Raw genomic sequence first — 20,859 nt, forward strand, 5'->3', positions numbered from 1 at the left:
GTCTTGGCCGTTGGTGAGCCCAGGCAGGAGTCTTGCGGGGTGTTTTTCCCTTCTCTGAGGTCTGGACCTACATATGCGGTGCGCTCGTTCCACCTTGAAGGGTCCCTGCAGGCCTAGTGCTTCCGGCAGTTCTATTTCGCATATGGATCTCAGTTCATGGAAAAGTATTGCCTCTGATATCTCCACAATGCGTAGATAACTGCACTGGGACCTATTCTCAAGCTCATCTACCTTGCTCCATAACTTCTTTACCTCACTTTCGGCTTGTTGTAATTAGCGTTCAGCGCGAATATTCGAAAAGCAAATTTTTATAGCGAATATTTTGAATATAGCGATATATACTCGGAATGACGAATATTCGTAGTTTTTTTTAAACAGTACACATCACAATGATGTGTACTGTATACAAAAAAATTTGATCATTCTTCCCTGCTTCTAGGTTGTGGTCCAAAAGCCCCAATATAACTTACAGTGAGTCAGTGAGTGGAGTGCAAAAATATTTATTTTGATGAGAATATCGGCACTGATACTACCCTTCTTCTAGCTTGTGGGCCAATGAGAAGGAGGCAAAGAGGTTAGCAACATCCCTAGCAACCAATAGGAAAGTTGCCCACCCCTTACTATACAGTATAAGATCCCTTCCCTGCAGCCATTTTGTGCAGTTTCATGTGGTGTTGGTTGTGAGAGGAGCTGAATGCGGATTGTCTTGATATATACTGAATTGATAGTGTTAGATAGGGTAGGTTAGTGTAGCAGATAGGTTCAAGTTTAGGCAGGGGTCAAGTCCTGGGAAAAAAAGTGTGGGAACTCACCCAAGATCCACTGCAACCCCCCCCCCTCCAAAAAATAAAAAAGCACAGAAAATCTAGCATGCTGTAATTTGTGTCGCTGCGGACTAAAAAATAAATTAAAAAAATAGCACTTTTAGAAAAGTTTGTCCTGGGATTCGATCTCATGACCTCTACACAGCAGAAGCAAGGCATATGCCCTCACAGCTATGAAAGCTGTCTAGCTTGCTACTTAAAAAAAATATATATATAAGACTTCTACTGTAGGTAACTTTGCCCACTGTGTATGGATGTAGCAGAGCTGGGTGTGTTGGGGCAGCTGTCATGTGTATGGTTGTACACTAGGTATCAGTACACAAGGTATCAGTAGAAGTATCAGAAAAAGAAAAAAAAACACTTTTAGTTTGTCCTGGGATTCGAACTCATGACCTCTACACATTACAGGCAAGGCATTTACCCTCACAGCCATAAAAGCTGTTGAGGTAGTTGCTTAAAAAAAAAAAACTAAGACTTCTACTTATACCTAGTGTACTGATACCTAGTGTACAACCATACACATGACAGCTGCCCCAACACACCCAGCTCTGCTACATCCATACACAGTGGGCAGCTGTCATGTGTATGGTTGTACACTTGGTATCAGTAAACTAGGTATCAGTAGAAGTCTTATAAAAAAAAAAAAACACTTTTAGAAAAGTTTGTCCTGGGATTCGAACTCATGACCTCTACACATTACAGGCAAGGCATTTACCCTCACAGCCATAAAAGCTGTTGAGGTAGTTGCTTAAAAAAAAAAAAACTAAGACTTCTACTTATACCTAGTGTACTGATACCTAGTGTACAACCATACACATGACAGCTGCCCCAACACACCCAGCCCTGCTACATCCATACACAGTGGGCAGCTGTCATGTGTATGGTTGTACACTTGGTATCAGTAAACTAGGTATCAGTAGAAGTCTTATAAAAAAAAAAAAACACTTTTAGAAAAGTTTGTCCTGGGATTCGAACTCATGACCTCTACACATCAGAGGCAAGGCATTTACCCTCACAGCCATAAAAGCTGTCAAGGTAGCTGTTTAAAAAAAAAAAAATAAGACTTCTACTTATACCTAGTGTACTGATATCTAGTGTACAACCATACACATGACAGCTGCCCCAACACACCCAGCTCTGCTACATCCATACACAGTGGGCAGCTGTCATGTGTATGGTTGTACACTAGATATCAGTACACTAGGTATAATTAAAAGTCTTATATTTTTTTTTTTAAGCATTTACCTAGACGGCTTTCATGGCTGTGAGGGTAAATGCCTTCCTCTGATGTGTAGAGGTTGTGAGTTCGAATCCCAGGACAAACTTTTCTAAAAGACATTCTAAATGATCTCGTAGTGAAGGAGATGATGTCATTAGGGGGCGGGGCGCCATGAGAGGAGTCGCAGGCAGCGGCACCGCACAGACAGCTTCCTCTCAACTGAAGCCGCCCCTCCTCCCTTAACCTGCCCTGCACAGTGCGCTCCGTCTCCCCCTGTGAATCTGATTCAGCCGTGAAAGGGCTGAGGCTGAAAGGGAACGGCGTTCCTGCCATGAAAAAAGTGCAGGAACGCCGTTCCCATGCGTTCCCCCTCCACTCGACCCCTGAGTTTAGGGTATAGTGTTAGTTAGGTAAAATATATAATCTGTTTAGTTAGTGTCAGATAGTATAGGTTAGTTAGGGAATAGTGTAGCTGATAGGCTCAAGAGCAGGGTGTAGGTTAGGTATAGTATAGTAAAGGCCTTAGTTGTGTTTTAGTGTCTGTTGTAATTTAAAAATAAAAAAGTTTATTAGTGTTAGTTTCTTATTGTTTAGTTCATTGTCTGGGTCTTTTGTTAGTTAAAAAAACAAAAAAATAAAAAAATAAAAGTTTATTAGTTTTCATTTTTAGTGTTAGTTTTTTTATGTTTAGTTGGTGTAGTCTCTGCGTCAGTGCCTGCGTCTTTTGTTAGTTAAAAAAAAAAGTTTATTAATGTATTTTTTTTACTGTTTAGTTGGTGTAGTGTCTGCGCTGCGTCAGAGTCTGTGTCTTTTGTAAGTAAAAAAAAAAAAAGATTATTAGTTTTAGTTTTTTGTGTTCGTTTTTCACTGTTTAGTTGGTGTAGTGTCTGCATCAGTGTCTGCGTCTTTTGTTAGTAAAAAAAAAAAGGTTATTAGTTTTAGATTTCAGTGTTAGTTTGTTACTGTTTAGTTGGTGCAATGTCTGCGTCAGTGTCTGCAGCTTTTGTTAGTTAAAAAAAAAAGAAAAAAAGCCTTTTACTGTTATTGTGTGATGTTTTTATTTTATTTTTATTTTATTTTTGCCCCAGAGTCCCCATCCCAATAAAGTTTTTCCCAAATTTCAGCCCCGGCTCCGAGCAGAAGCAGCTGCAGCACTCTACCTTCAGAAGGACCAACCCCCAGCCCCCAAGAATCTACCCTGCTTCTGTTTGACAGCGCCAGTGAGAGGGACATCTTAGCGGAGGTAATGCAGGAGGCTGAATTGCAGTTCAGTCCTTATGTGCAGTACCTTTTGGAAGGGATGGAGGAGGAGGAGGGGGTACCGCCTCTCAGTACCCTGGTGACATCCTTTCCAACAGGTGCAGGTGGTTTCAGCCACGGAACCCCCGCACCTAGTCAGACCCAAGCGTGAGGGAGGGGACAGCAGAGCCAGCTCCATATCTGCTGTTCCCCTCAGTCCACCACTGGTTGGCCCTGGGTCTGATATATTGAGGGACGAAGAGGAGGATGACCGAGAATAGGTGCCACCTCCCTTGTCAGGCATCAACAGCACTGATGAGGAGGAGGGTAGGCACCAGAGGCTAATAGTGCGACAGGATGCCAGTGAGCTCAGTGTCAAGGGCTCCATTGGTGATGGCAGCAGGAGGAGGCAGCAGCAGCCAGCTCCACCTGTGCACACCGAGCCCGAACAGGCGCAAGCCAGCACCACCCCATCTGACAGGAGGTCGGTGTGTAAGTCGCCTGTTTGGGCTTACTTCACCCTGTCATCTCTGCCATGCCAGGGTGAAGAGAGGGAGGTCTGTGGCTTGGCTGAGTACCACTGCACTTACCCAGCACCTGAGAGTCAACCACTGGCGGGAGTGGGAACAGATGCAGGGTGGTCGTAGCAGCAACGCCACCAGCAGTGCACAGGGGCTGCAGCTCCTGCCACTGTACTGCAGTCACCTCAACCCCTTCCAACACCGCATTCCCACCCTAGAGCTACTGGTATCGGCAGCCAGACCTCTGCCTCCACTGCATCCTCCTCCTCTATGTCCTCCACTGCCATCTGGGGCCATCCGTCGGTTGCCGACGCATTTGAACGCACCGTGCCCTATGCCCCCAGGGACCAATGAGTGCGTTCACTCAATGGGCTCCTGGCAAGGGTTATCGCCCAACATCTGCTGCCCTTCAATCTCTTGGACAGCAATTAATTCTGGCAGATGTTGGAGCAAGCCCAACCCAGATGGCATGTCCCCAGCCCCCATTTGTTTGCCAGGAGTGGTGTCTCTGCCCTACACCAGCACATTGTGCAGAATGCATCCCTGTCGCTGGGTCATGCTGTCAGCAACAGGGTGCATCCGACAATGGATACTTGGACCAGCAGACATGGGCAGGAACAATACATCAGTTTTACAGCCCATTGGGTGTCCCTCCGTGGTGCCGGGGAGGAATCAGTGGCATCTGAGTTTGTGGTGCCGCCCTGGAGTGTCCAGGGGAGAACTACTGCTCTGCCTCAAGCCACTTTCTCCATGGCTGCTGAGCACCCCAGCAAGCGTCCCCATAGCTACGCAAGTGTGGGGCACGTTCGCTGCCAGGCCGTACTCCAGCTTATGAGCTTAGGGGAACAGAGACACACTGGACCTAATGTTCTGGCCATATTTCAGGCTCAGGTCCAGAAGTGGCTGACATCCCTCAGGCTAGAGGCAAGTAAGGTTGTCTTACACACATGCCCTGCATGGCACATGTCCTCAACCTTGTGGTACAAAAGTTCTTATGCACATTCCCAAGGTTGAGGGATATTGTACAAAGGGTATGAAGGATTACCAGACACTTTAGACGCTCCCCAACTGCCCCTGCGTCCCTGTCCAAACTGCAGCAGGACAACAGCCTGCCCCCTCACAGGCTGATTGTGGACAGCGTGATACGGTTGAACTCCACCATCCACATGCTGGAGAGGTTGTGGGAGCAGCGACGGGTGGTGAAGGAATAGCTCCCCAACTGCCACTGCATTCCTGTCCAAACTGCAGCAGGACAACAGCCTGCCTCTTCACAGGCTGATTGTGGACAGTGTGAGGCAGTTGAACTCCACCATCCACATGCTGGAGAGGTTGTGGGAGCAGCGATGGGTGGTGAGGGAATACCTGCTAGATCTAGGCACTCCAGGGCCATAACACCCACTCCCCTACATCACTAATGCAGAGTTGGGGCAGATACAGCAGGTCTGCCATGTGTTGGCCCCATTTGAGCAGGCAACCAAGATGGTCAAAGGGGAGCATGTCAGCCTCAATGACGTGCTCCCCATAGTGTTCCTGCTGGACAGGAAACTAGATCGCCTGCCCGAGGCTGGGGAGAGTGCCTTGGTGGAGAAAGAAGAGGCAACACTGCTCCACCAAGACCAGGCCCAGGAGGAATGTGTTGATGATTTTCCTGACATCCAGGAGTCTGGATCTGGTCGGGGGAGAGCCGGTGCTGGCGGCACCGCTAGTTTGGGGGTGGGACAGCTCCCACCGGGAGCTGCAGCAACAGCAGCAGGAGGACCAAGAGGTCAAGAGGTCATAGTCCCGGGCAGCCATGAAGAGTCACAGGAGGCTGTCCTTGGCTTCCCACATGCTGCAATGCCTTTAGGAAGGCCCCCCGGATCAGGAAAATTAAGGAGAGGGATGATTATTGGTTGGCCACCCTTTTAGACCCTCAAACTGGAGCAGTTTATCCCAGCCAGCCGGAGGGAGGCCTGGATAAATCAACTGCGGGCCTGTCTGATCAAATGGCTGGAGCAGGCAAACCCTCAGCCTCACGCTCCAGTTCTCCCCGCCCATCATACCCAGCAGGTAGCTGGCCCCAGCAGCACTAGTCGAGCAGGTGACCTTATGGGTGAGATGAGGTTGTTCTACCAGTCTGCGCGACCCAGTAGCAGCAGCAGTCGCCACCAGAGGCTCGCTCGCGTGGTGGCAGACTACATGGGGTCCGTTCCTGGGCGTAGCTAAAGGCTCACGGGCCCTGGTGCAAGAGTTCAGCTTGGGCCCCCATTCCCTTAGTGCTTGTTGGCAATGGGCAGGGAAGCGCATAGCCTTTCTGCTGCCAGAGGCAAACATTGAAAGGACACCCCGTCATGCCAAATTCTTGACCTAACCCCTTCCCTCTAGCTAGAGGTGTAAATAGACCAGCATGCACTTTCTATAATGCCAGTGTCTTATGTGGCATAAGGGTTTGTTGGCCCCCTCAGGCTCCAGGGCCCAGGTAGCGACTGCTACCTCTGCACCCCCTATAGCTACGCTGTCACGCTGGGCAGGGTACAAGATAAACAGAATACCACCAAACAAGTGTCTAGGCAAGAAGCTGGGGATACGGGTCACCTCCTGACAAATCCCTACCAGCTCTCCCTATACTTCTATGCCCACGTTCAGACCCTGAAGGTGGTAATGAGCGTGTCCTCGTGCCTAGGCTGAAGATTCCCTAAAATCCCTAAGATGGTGAAAGGGGGAAAGAGGCAGCCTGCTCCCTCAGGACCTGGAGGGGGCAGGCGTCTCTCTAACAGCCTAGACAGACAGCCACAGGAAAAACAAAACAAACTTATCTTGTTACTGAGCAGGAACAGCAAATCCTTCCTTCCTTCCACTGAGCAAAATGAAAGCTATAACCCGCACAGGACACTGGGAGTGGGCGTAATTTAAACTCAAACCAACGACCCCACCCAGTGCACCTGAAGGGAGGCAGATCCAGCTCAACTCCAAAACAAAAGGCTACACACGCAGTGGTGTATCTATCACGAGGAAAAAAAAGGCATTTGCCTAGGGCGACACTTGCCAATGGGGCGGCAAAATGCCTTGTTTGCCCCTTGTTGTCCCATCCGTCTTATATGCCGCCGGTATAGTCAGAAGATCCGATGCTATATTCTAACACCCAGGCGTTCCCATGGTGACAAGGACACTTGCCTGGGGGTTAGAATATACAGGCCCACGCCGCTCACAGGAGAACATTTATAAACTAATCAGTAACTTTAACTTTAATCATTGCTGATTTCTTTACTGGATACCTTACTCTGTCTTAGCTCCGGTAACAGCTCCTCCCACTAGGCAGCGCAGGCGCATGACGTCAGTGAGTGAGTGCCGCCCGCCTGCACTGCCTGCTGTTGCCGGAGCTAAGACAGAGTAAGCTATCCAGTAAAGAGATCAGCAATGATTAAAGTTACTGATTAGTTTATAAATGTATTCCTGTGAGCGTCGGGGAGGGGGATCTGTTGATGGCACTATTTAGGGGATCTGTGGATGGCACTTTTTAGGTGAGGGGGATCTGTGGATGGCACTGTTTAAGAGAGGGGGATCTGTGGATGGCACTGTTTAGGGGAGGGGGATCTGTGGATGGCACTGTTTAGGGGAGGGGGATCTGTGGATGGCACTGTTTAGGGGAGGGGGATCTGTGGATGGCAGCACAAAACCAAGATACACCACTGTACACACGTGCTGCTAACCTGGCAGACCTCCACACATAACCTGAGCAGGGCATGACAGTACCCCCCCTTTTACGGATGACCTTCGGACACCCCGGCCCAACTTTATCCGGGTGGGATCTGTGAAAAGCCCTCACCAGTCGGCTGGCACTAACATCCACAGCCGGAACCCACATCCTCTCCTCAGGGCCATATCCCCTCCAGTGTACCAGGGACTGAAGGGAACCACAAAGAACTCTTGAGTTGAGAACGCTAGAGATCTCGAACTCTAAATTTCCATCAACCAGAACAGGGGGAGAAGGCAATGGTGATGGTTCCACCGGTTTCACATATTTCTTCAGTAAAGACCTGTGGAACACATCATGAATCCTCCAAGTCTGCGGAAGATCCAGACGAAACGCTACTGGATTGACCACCGCAGATATTTTGTAAGGTCCAATAAATCTTGGACCCAGTTTCCAAGATGGTACTCTCAGTTTAATATTTTTAGTAGATAACCACACAAGATCACCCACACACAGGTCCGGACCAGTCATACGTCTTTTCTCAGCCATTCGCTTATACCTCTCACCCATGTTCTCCAAATTCACTTGGATCCTCCGCCAGATAGAAGACAAGGCAGAAGAAAATCTCTCCTCCTCTGGCATCCCAGAGGAACTAGTCCCAGAAAAGGTACCACAATGAGGATGAAAACCGTATGCGCCAAAAAATGGTGACTTACCCGTGGACTCTTGACTACAGTTATTCAAAGCAAACTCTGCTAGGGACAAGAATGAGGACCATTCCTCCTGATTCTCAGCCACAAAGCACCTCAAGTAGGTCTCCAGGTTTTGATTAGTACGCTCTGTCTGCCCATTCGACTGTGGATGAAAAGCCGAAGAGAACGAAAGTTGAATGCCAAGCCGAGAGCAGAACGCCCTCCAAAACCTGGAGACAAACTGCGTGCCCCTATCAGAAACCACACCCGAGGGAATGCCATGTAATTTTACGATATTATCAACAAAAATCTGAGCAAGAGTCTTGGCATTGGGCAGACTAGCTAACGATACAAAGTGAGCCATTTTACTACAACAGTCAACAACCACCAAAATTACTGTTTTCCATGAGGAACTCGGCAGATCCGTAATAAAGTCCATAGACAAGTGCGTCCAAGGACGAGACGGAATAGATAAAGGAGGACGTGAACCAGAAGGTCGAGTGTGAGCAACCTTTGCACAGGTTTCACAAGCTGCTACGTAATCCTCAACACTCTTACGTAACCCGGGCCACCAGAACCTCCGGGACACAAGTTCAAAGGTGGACTTACCACCAGGATGTCCAGCAAGGACATTATCGTGATGTTCCTTGAATACCTTGTATCGCAGTCCATCGGGAACAAACAACCTCCCTGGGGGACAAGAACCAGGAGCCCCCTCCTGGGCTCCCAACAACTCCATCTCCAATTCGGGGTACAGAGCGGAGACCACCACCCCATCAGCCAAAATCGGAGCAGGATCCTCTGAATCACATCCCCCAGGAAAACTGCAAGACAACGCATCCGCCTTGACGTTTTTAACCCCCGGGCGAAAAGTAACCGCAAAATTAAACCTGGTAAAGAACAGTGACCATCTAGCCTGTCTAGGATTCAGACGCTTGGCAGATTGCAGGTAAGCCAAATTCTTATGATCAGTATATACCGTAACGGGATGAGACGCCCCCTCCAACCAGTGACACCATTTCTCAAAAGCCAATTTGATGGCCAGCAATTCCCTATCTCCTACATCATAATTCCTCTCGGCGGCCGAGAGCTTCTTGGAAAAAAAAGCACACGGAACCCATTTTCCAGGAGATGAACCCTGCAACAGCACAGCTCCAACCCCCACGTCTGAGGCATCAACCTCCACCACGAATGGCTGAGACACATCGGGCTGCACTAAAATGGGAGCAGACGCAAAACATTTCTTCATAGCCGAAAAGGCCTGTAATGCCTCATCCGACCAGACAGAGAAGTCGACGCCCTTCTTAGTCATATCGGTCAGAGGTTTTACAATGGCAGAATAGTTCAAGATAAATTTTCTACTAAATTAGTAAACCCCAAAAACCGCATCAAAGCTTTCTGATTCTCTGGTCGGTCCCATTGCAGAACCACCCGGACCTTTTCGGAGTCTATACGAAAACTAGAGTCAGAAAGCAGATATCCCAGAAACGGAAGCTCCTGCACAGAAAACACACATTTCTCCAATTTGGCATATAATTTAATCTCCCGAAGGATCGACAAAACCTGTCTCACATGATCCTGATGGGTCTTCAGATCAGGAGAGTAAATTAGAATGTCATCCAAGTAAACTACCACGAACCTCCCCCCAAAATGATGGAAAATGTAATTGACGAACCGCTGAAATACCGCTGGCGCGTAAGTTAACCCAAAGGGCATAACAAGATTCTCGAAATGACCCTCGTGCGTGTTGAAGGCCGTTTTCCACTCATCCCCTTCCTTGATTCTGATCAGATTGTAGGCCCCTCTTAAATCCAACTTGGAGAACATCTTGGCAACAACAATTTGATCAAAAATATCGGAGATCAAAGGAAGGGGATACAGATCACGGACCGTAATACGGTTCAATTCCCGGAAATCCAAACAAGGTCTCAGCGATCCATCCTTTTCCTTTACAAAGAATAAACCAACTGCAACCGGAGACTTAGATGGCCTATTATGACCTTTTGCAAAACTCTCGGCAATATACTTCCGCATGACCTCTCTTTCGGGTTGAGAAAGATTGTAAAGCCAAGACTTTGGCCCCTGGGATGAGATTAACTGGACAATCATAGTCACGATGAGGGGGCAATTCCTGAGCCCCATCCTCCGAAAAAACATCCGCAAAATCTGAGAGATACTGAGGTAAAGCCGTAGTAGACACACCAGATAGATGTGCCAAGACAATTGTCCGAACAAAATTCATTCCAACCAATGATCTGTCTTGCTTGCCAATCTATAATTGGGTTATGTTTTGTCAACCACTCCTTGCCCACTCCTAAAACTATAGGAGTGGGCAAGTACTTCATGACAGGTGAATCACCCACCCTTAACTGAATACTATGAGCAATATGAGTGAGACTCCTTTGAGAAAGAGGGGAAGAATAAATTGCGAAAACCGGAATCTCTCATTCCAAAGTGCAAGTACTTAGACCCAGATTTTGAAGAAAAAGAAAATAAATAAGGTTTACCCCAGCACCACAGTCGATGAATACTTTATCAAAAAAAAATCTTGAGTCTAGCGCCACCATAGCTGGTAGGAGAAAATGAGTATTACCACCCCATTCACACTACCAAGAGTCAGAGATGTTTTTTTCTTCTTCTTTAATTAAGCCTCTTTGTGATTCTTTCTCCTCAACATGCAGTTTAACAAAAGGACAAGCAAAAATAAAATGACCACTTTTCCCACAGTTATAACATAGTTTATGCAACCTCCTAAAGTTCCTACTACCAGAACGGATAGACCTAACCCCAGAGTTACATGTCATATCACCCTGGGGAGCAGGTGAGACGAAACCACTCACAGAAGGGATCCCTTGCACGGAGGGAACCTTACACCTCTCTCTAATACGTCTATCTAACCGTACTGCCAAAGACATAGCATTCTCCAATGTATCCGGGTACTCATGAAAAGCAAGGGCATCTTTCAATCTCTCAGATAACCCCTGACAAAACTGACTACGTAACGCGGGGTCATTCCACTCTGACTCAGTAGCCCATCTCCTAAACTCAACGCAGTAAGCCTCTGCAGTTTGTTCACCTTGTAATAAATTACGCAATTTAGATTCCGCCTTCGAGACCCGATCTGGATCATCATAAATTAATCCCAAGGGTTTCAAAAATTCTTCCACCGACCAGAGGGCCAGAGAACCGGACGGCAGAGAAAAAGCCCAGGATTGCGTGTCCCCTTTAAGCAGGGATATGGTTATCCCTACCCTCTGACTCTTGTCACCAGAAGAAGATGGACGCAGCATAAAATACAGCTTGCATGACTCTTTAAAGAGAATAAAGTCATCCACACCCCCTGCAAATCTATCAGGGAGAGTGACTTTAGGCTCCCCATAAATTTGACTTCCTCCTATTGCACCTGATGCCAGAGCATTTTGACACCGTGTGACCGAATTACGCAGATCAGCAACCTCTAGGGATAATCCCTGCATGCGATCAACTAGCGCATCAATTGACTCCATCTCAAAACAGCTGAGAAATGGCAGTTAAAGTATTGGCAGGTTATAATGTCACGCTGGACAGGGTACAAGATAAACAGAATACCACCAAACAAGTGTCTAGGCAAGAAGCTGGGGATAAACGTCACCTCCTGACAAATCCCTACCAGCTCTCCCTAGACTTCTATGCCCACGTTCAGACCCTGTAGGTGGGAATGAGCGTGTCCTCGTGCCTAGGCTGAAGATTATCTAAAATCCCTAAGATGGTGAAAGGGGGAAAGAGGCAGCCTGCTCCCTCAGGACCTGGAGAGGGCAGGCATCTCTCTAACAGCCTGGACAACTGCCGTTGAGCTTGCTCAGTATGCACTGGAGTTATTATCTTGCCCCCCCTCCAGTGTACTGTCTGAACGGACATTCAGCGTGGCAGACTCAGTGGACAGACTGACATTTATCAAAATTAACGAGTCCTGGATCGGCAGTGACTTCTTGACCCCCACTGTCTCTCCCCCCAAAACTGCATTGTTTTTTAACGTTTTTAATGTTTTTTTGATGTTTATAATTATTTATTTATCTTATGATGAATTTTTTTAATTACCAGTATTTATGTTCTAATGTTTTCATATATTTTGATTTATATACAGTACAGACCAAAAGTTTGGACACGCCTTCTCATTCAAAGAGTTTTCTTTATTTTCATCACTAGGAAAATTGCAGATTCACACTGAAGGCATCAAAACTATGAATTAACACATGTGGAATTATATACATAACAAACAAGTGTGAAACAACTGAAAATATGTCATATTCTAGGTTCTTCAAAGTAGCCACCTTTTGCTTTGATTACTGCTTTGCACACTCTTGGCATTCTCTTGATGAGCTTCAAGAGGTAGTCACCTGAAATGGTCTTCCAACAGTCTTGAAGGAGTTCCCAGAGATGCTTAGCACTTGTTGGCCCTTTTGCCTTCACTCTGCGGTCCAGCTCAGCCCAAACCATCTCGATTGGGTTCAGGTCCGGTGACTGTGGAGGCCAGGTCATCTGGCGCAGCACCCTATCTCTCTCCTTCATGGTCAAATAGCCCTTACACAGCCTGGAGGTGTGTTTGGGGTCATTGTCCTGTTGAAAAATAAATGATGGTCCAACTAAACGCAAACCGGATGGAATAGCATGCCGCTGCAAGATGCTGTGGTAGCCATGCTGGTTTAGTATGCCTTCAATTTTAAATAAATCCCCAACAATGTCACCAGCAAAGCACCCCCACACCATCACACCTCCTCCTCCATGCTTCACGGTGGGAACCAGGCATGTAGAGTCCACTCGTTCACCTTTTTTGCGTTGCACAAAGACTTGGTGGTTGGAACCAAAGATCTCAAATTTGGACTCATCAGACCAAAGCACAGATTTCCACTGGTCTAATGTCCATTCTCTTCTGCTTGTTGCCTGTCCTTAGCAGTGGTTTCCTAGCAGATATTCTACCATGAAGGCATGATTCACACAGTCTCCTCTTAACAGTTGTTCTAGAGATGTGTCTGCTGCTAGAACTCTGTGTGGCATTGACCTAGTCTCTAATCTGAGCTTCTGTTAACCTGAGATTTCTGAGGCTGGTGACTCAGATGAACTTATCCTCCGCAGCAGAGGTGACTCTTGGTCTTCCTTTCCTGGGGCGGTCCGCATGTGAGAGAGGGGTCGTTGATCCAGGGAGTTATTCTGATTGCCTGATTACAGTCGGGAAGAAATTTTTTATTCCCTTAAAGTGGGGAAAATTTGCTTCTACCTCACAGTTTCTCTTTTTTTTTACCTTCCTCTGGATCAACTTGCAGGATGACAGGCCGAACAAATGTCTTTTTTTGGCCTTATGTACTATGTTACTATGTTACATTGTAAAGGGGATCATATCCCAAAAAGTTGAAGTTCCAGCGGTGGATATAAAATAAGAAGGGATAAAAAAAAAATTACATTTAAGTTTACCCAAAATAAAATATTTACTTTTCAAGTTTAAAAAAATTGTCCTTATCCCAAAAGAAAGTAATATTATTATTATTTTTTTAAAACTGGCAAAAAAAAAAGGAGACATAATTTTTCGAGTTGTCCGTATCGACCGCCTCTATAGCAATATTACATGACCTAACCCCTCAGGTGAACACCGATAAAAAATAAATTAATTAAAACTATTCTAAGTAAACAATTGTTTTGACACATTACATCACAAAAAGTTCAACACTTAGCGATCAAAAAGGTGTATGAACCACCGAATAGTATCAATCTAACCGTCACCTCATTCCTCAAAAAATGAACCCCTACATAAGACAATTGCACTAAAAAATAAATAAAATGTATGGATCTCAAAATAATGAGACGGTAAAACAAATGTTTTTGTGATAAATATATGCTATTACTGTGAAATACAAAAAAAAAAAAGGTATACAAATTAGGTATCGCCACGTCTGTAATAACCGGCTGTATAAAAATATCACATCAGGTGAAAAGCGTAAAAAAAAGAAAATTTAAATTTAATTTTTTGTCACCCTACATCACAAAAAGCGTAATACCAAGTTTGCAAATTTTCTTAAATTATTTTTTTTTTAATTAAAATTACATTTTGTGACAGAATGTTACCACTGTGAGGAAATACAATATGTCATGAGAAAACAATCTCAGACTGGCCTGGATAAGTAAAAGTGTTTTAAAGTAATTATTACATAAAGTGACACATGTCTGAATTGCTAAAAATGGGTTTTGCAGAAAGGTGATAAATGGCACGGTCATTAACCGCCTCCGGACCACCTAATGCAGGATTGCGGTCCGGAGGCGGCTGTCTCAGGCAGAGTCACGCGTCTACGCGTCATATCGCGAGCCGGGAGACTTCCTGTGAACGCATGCACAGGATCGACAGGTAAGCAAGTGGATCTACAGCCTGCCAGCGGCGATCGTTTGCTGGCAGGCTGTAGATGTGATTTTTTTTAACCTCTAACAGGTATATTAGACGCTGTTTTGATAACAGCGTCTAATATACCTGCTACCTGGTCCTCTGGTGGTCCCTTTTGCTTGGATCGACCACCAGAGGACACAGGCAGCTCTGTAATAAGTAGCACCAAACTACACTACACCCCCCCGTCACTTATTAACCCCTTATTAACCCCTGATCACCCCATATAGACTCCCTGATCACCCCCCTGTCATTGATCATCCCCCTGTAAGGCTCCATTCAGACGTCCGTATGTGTGTGGATCCGCAAAACACATACGGACGTCTGAATGGAGCCTTACAGGGGGGTGATCAGGGAGTCTATATGGGATGATCACCCCCCTGTAAGGCCTCTTTCACACTTGCATTGTCCGGATCCGGCGTGTATTCCACTTGCCGGAATTACACGCCGGATCCGGAAAAACGCAAGTGTACTGAAAGCATTTGAAGACGGATCCGTCTTCAAAATGCTTTCAGTGCTACTATGGCACCCAGGACGCTATTAAAGTCCTGGTTGCCATAGTAGGAGCGGGGAGCGGGGGAGCGGTATACTTACAGTCTGCGCGGCTCCCGGGGCGCTCCAGAGTGACGTCAGAGCGTCCCATGCGCATGGATGACGTGCCATGCGATCACGTGATCCATGCGCTTGGGGCGCCCTGACGTCACGAACAGATGGCCTGCACTGTCGGGGTAGTTGTGAATGAACTTGCACCACCAAACTGCACCACCAAATTCAGAACATGCGCTAGGCAAGGGATGTGCGTCAAACCGGCTAGTCCCAGAGCTGCAACGAGATTTCGCCCATTATCGCACACCACCAGGCTGGGCTTGAGGCTCACCGGCAGCAACCACTCGTCGGTCTGTTGTTCTATACCCCGCCACAACTCCTGAGCGGTGTGGGGCCTGTCCCCCAAACATATGAGTTTCAGAATGGCCTGCTGACGTTTACCCCGGGCTGTGCTGAAGTTGGTGGTGAAGGTGTGTGGCTGACTGGATGAGCAGGTGGAAGAAGAGGAGGAGGAAGCCGAGTAGGAGGAGGAGGCAAAGAATGTTGCCCTGAGATCCTTGGCGGTGGAAGGACGTGCGCCAAACAGCTCTCCGCCTGGGGCCCAGCCGCCACTACATTTACCCAGTGTGCAGTTAGGGAGATATAGCGTCCCTGGCCGTGCTTACTGGTCCACGTATCTGTGGCATAGCAGGACAACTAATGCAATGTGAACAAAGCAAAACTGTAAGCCACACCCATATCAGACCATGTGATGGAGGTTACCAGGTGCAGAAGTGCTTAAGTGCCAAGTAAAGGCACATACACTGCATATCAAACAAAAAAAAACACACAAAAATATTGTGGCAAATATGGAGGAACTGCTCAAACCCCGAACACTGTAGCGTGTTTTACATTGGGGGAGCAGTCCCACCGCATGTGGACCGCAGCAGACGACTATCCCCAGCAAAAAATGCATACAATGGAGGATGTCGGCGCGGTCCACATGCACCACTAAGGCATCCCATACACAACAAGGCATTGTGCGGATGAAAATACAATCATATATCACAAAAACATTGCACCAAACAGATATACCGTGCGTTAGGCGGTCCGGAGGTGGTTAAAGTAGGCCTGATACAGCAGAAACCACTGATTTAGGGAATTGCTAAGTTAGCCACTGTGCTTTGGCGGACACTAAATGAATTGAGGTTGCAAAATAAGGTAGGGGGCGGCACCACTCGCGGCGGCTCAGCGCACCAGGATCTAATGCTGTACGTGGCTAAGGAGGACACACACAAGCGGCGGTGCTCAGCTATGCAGATACGATGCAAGTAGAAGGTAATGTAGAACAGAAGGAAGTAGCGGCACTCACCAGTGTGGTCAAAAAGGATTTGCAGCTTTATTTAATCCACAATAACATCAGGCAGGGGGTAGACGATTCACAGCACGCATTGATCGCTGACCAGCCTCAGCAATAAACACAGGTTTAGCTGAATATAAATGTTAGGCCTATTATTTAGGCGCTGGATGACAGGTATAAGTTTACGGACAGAATTAGACTTGGAAATGCACGGTAGCGTGTGAAGTTATTGAGAATGACCCTATCCGCACCTTCAATGTAATATACCCTTTTATGGATAGATTTAAAGTAGGCCTGATACAGCAGAAACCACTGATTTAGGGAATTGCTAAGTTGGGAATTGTATTTCAACCCAGAACAAAAACTGTGCTTTGCCGGACACTAAATGAATTGACCAGCCTCAGCAATAACCACAGATTTAGCTGAATATAAATTTTAGGCCTAGTATTTAGGCGCTGGATGACAGGTATACGTTTACGGACAAAATTAGACTTGGAAATGCACGGTAGCGTGTTTTTGATTAGTTAATCACTGCCTAATCTCACCCTAACAGTCGCAGCTGCAACCTCTCTCTACAGTGATCAGAGCAGAGTGACGTGCGGCGCTACGTGACTCCAGCTTAAATAGAGGCTGGGTCACATGCTGCACTGGCCAATCACAGCCATGCCAATAGTAGGCATGGCTGTGATGGCCTCTTGGGGCAAGTAGTATGACGCTTGTTGATTGGCTGCTTTGCAGCCTTTCAAAAAGCGCCAAGAAAGCGACGAACACCGAACCAGAACCCGGACTTTTACGAAAATGTTCGGGTTCGGGTCCGTGTCACGGACACCCCAAAATTCGGTACGAACCCGAACTATACAGTTCGGGTTCGCTCATCCCTAATCACCCCCCTGTCATTGATCATCCCCCTGTAAGGCTCCATTCAGACGTCCGTATGCGTTTTGCGGATCTGATCCATGGATCCGTGGATCCGCAAAACACATACGGACGTCTGAATGGAGCCTTACAGGGGGTTGATCAATGACAGGGTGGTGAACGCCCCATATAGACTCCCTGATCACCCCCTGTCATTGATCACCCCCCTGTCATTGATCACCCCCCTGTAAGGCTCCATTCAGACGTCCGTATGTGTTTTGCGGATCCGATCCATGGATCCGTGGATCCGCAAAACACATACAGACCTCTGAATGGAGCCTTACAGGGGGGTGATCAATGACAGGGGGGTGATCAGGGAGTCTATATGGGGTGATCACCCCCCTGTCATTGATCACCCCCCTGTAAGACTCCATTTAGACGTCCGTATGTGTTTAGCGGATCCGTGGATTCGCAAAACACGGACACCGCGGATCCGCAAAACACATACGGACGTCTGTCACGGCTGAGGATGGGGAAAACCCTCAGCCATGCGATGCCAGAAGATGTTTAGCGCTGCTTGGCCAGGACGACAGAATTAGGGAGCAGGTCACCTCCTATCGCGTCCCTAACCTGACCCTGACTCCTAACCATATGAGCCAACCCTGAAGGTGGGAGGGCTCATACACCGTATGCCTTGGGGTCCCTGCTAGCCCTCAGGATTGCCCTGGAACAAGGAGCAGGGTAAGACGACCTGTTCTTCCTAGGCACGGAGGAACAGGAGTCTCACTAGCCAAGCTGCAAAGGGAAAAGAACATAAACGGCCTATGGATATGGCAGGAGGATGAAAAGCACTTCCACACCTACCTGCCACAGACACACAGACTGGATCCCGTGCAATACAAGCAAGTGTCCACACCCAAACACCAATGGACACAGCACACACACAAACACACAGGAACCCAGATCCATAGGTGCATAACATAACAAAGGAAAACATCAAGTGGACATCAACATAAACCTAAGAGTCACAGTTTGTTTATGACCACAAGGGTGGTCCCCACTGGCAGATGGAAATACAAGGAGAGTGTCTCCAGCAAAGCATGGCTGAAGCACCCCTCAGCTTCTGATCTCCAACAAGGCTTTATAGCCCAAAGTGGCCACACCCACGCGGACACACCCAGTGCTCACAGCCTAGGAAGGGAATTAACCCTTCACACACCAGACAAGGGAAGACAGCAACTTAAAGGGGAAGTGAACACACAAACAACCCTGTGCACACCAAACATGGGACGTGCACACCAATCACACAAGTTGCCAAGTGAAACCGCACGCACAACACAGCAAGCTGCAAAGATACAGCTCAGGCTGCTATGCTGCCACATAAATACTGTTGCCAGTGGCAACCACAGGTGAGACAAATACCGCAGCCCTCACCTGTGATTGACAACCAAACCGCTGACAACCGCATGCGGTTCAGGAGTCACGTTCATGGCCATGGCCGTGACAACGTCTGAATGGAGCCTTACAGGGGGGGTGATCAATGACAGGGTGGTGATCACCCCATATAGACTCCCTGATCACCCCCCTGTCATTAATCACCCCCCTGTAAGGCTCCATTTAGACAATTTTTTGGCACAAGTTAGCAGAAATTGATTTTTTTTTTTTTCTTACAAAGTCTCATATTCCACTAACTTGTGTCAAAAAATTAAATCTCACATGAACTCACCATACCCCTCACAGAATCCAAATGCGTAAAAAATTTTAGACATTTATATTCCAGACTTCTTCTCACGCTTTAGGCCCCTAAAATGCCAGGGAAGTATAAATACCCCACATGTGACCCCATTTTGGAAAGAAGACACCCCAAGGTATTCGCTGAGGGGCATATTGAGTCCATGAAAGATTGAACTTTATGTCCCAAGTTAGCGGAAAGGGAGACTTTGTGAGAAAAAAACAAAAAAAAATCAATTTCCGCTAACTTGTGCCCCAAAAAAAATCTTCTATGAACTCGCCATACCCCTCATTCAATACCTTGGGGTGTCTTCTTTACAAAATGGGGTCACATGTGGGGTATTTATACTGCCCTGGCATTTTAGGGGCCCTAAAGCGTGAGAAGAAGTCTGGGATCCAAATGTCTAAAAATGCCCTCCTGAAAGGAATTTGGGCCCCTTTGCGCATCTAGGCTGCAAAAAAGTGTCACACATGTGGTATCCTTGGTAACCACGGGCGAGTCTAGAGTACCCCTCGGTCAGGAGGGGAACATAGAGACAAAATGAAAGGGTATGGGGGGCGCACAATAGGGTAGTATGTTCCGTACAAAATTGTTTAACAAGTTAAGGTGCTCACCTTTTTAGGTTGTGCAATAATAGACACAACTCTATTGTAGGTATGTAAAAGAGAGACTTGCCGGATCCGTGAATGCAGCCGCAGAAGAGGTATCTTTGGGACCGGAGGCCCAATCCCCCACAGGATGCTTGTAGAGAAAAAAAGGTTTCTGATCAGGCGCAAACACACAGGCTCCAATCCGTCTCTTATAGGTGAATCTTCTTTAATTGCATAAAATGTATAGAACAACGCGTTTCGGGGCTCAAAATGTCCCCTTCATCAGGTTAACAGTAGTCACAATAACTAATGGTAAATACAGGTATATAAAGAGTAAAAAAAAACACCAAAAAACTGGTTACCTGAGAGCTGCCCACAGATGGGAGGGGCTAGCTCCAGGTAATGTGTCACAGATAAGAATATAGCTTTTCAAAACATACATAACATCTCAATATATATTTATAGCCCATAATTAGTGATGGTACAATGTGGTATATTACACATAATAATCGTTGATTATCTGTTTTATATATAAGGATAAGGAGGAAGGAACAAAGTCACATGACCGCTGTAATGCGGTCATGTGATCGGAGCAGAGCAGCTAATGAGTTCGACGCCCGGCGCCTGTGCTCTGCTTCCCTATATTTCTTGTCCGGGCATCTGGTCATGTGATCGCAAGACTCGCGATCACATGGCCAGTATCTATGACTACAGAGACGCTACTCTGTGGTTTAAACGAAACCCAGAGTGTGCGCTCTGCTCACCAGTATTCATTCAAAGGGCGGCTGTAAACATAATCGCAGGATCACAATCAAAATCCACATCTGCTCAGCTGGTTAGAAGGAAGGTTAGAAGGAAGTCCAGTGTCCCTGGACTAGAGGCACTGGACGTAATATGATGATAAGAATTTGACCACAATTGATATAGGGGTACATGTGTTGACTAGATGAATATAAATATAAATATATATATAAAAAAGAATAAATAAATATATATATATATATATATATATATATATATATATATATATATAAAACAGGAATAGATGTACTTATACAGAATAAAAGATATATATATATAATGAATACAAATTAAATAGGCAAAACAGATGTGCGCATTACGGCCAAAAAGGCTCATAGCCATGAAGCACTTTTTTGCCCCTATAATGTACAGGTAAAATAATAAATAAATATAGGAATATATGAAAATATATATATATATAA

Source organism: Bufo gargarizans, chromosome 1 (assembly GCF_014858855.1).
Source record: "Bufo gargarizans isolate SCDJY-AF-19 chromosome 1, ASM1485885v1, whole genome shotgun sequence".
Lineage (NCBI taxonomy): Eukaryota > Metazoa > Chordata > Amphibia > Anura > Bufonidae > Bufo > Bufo gargarizans.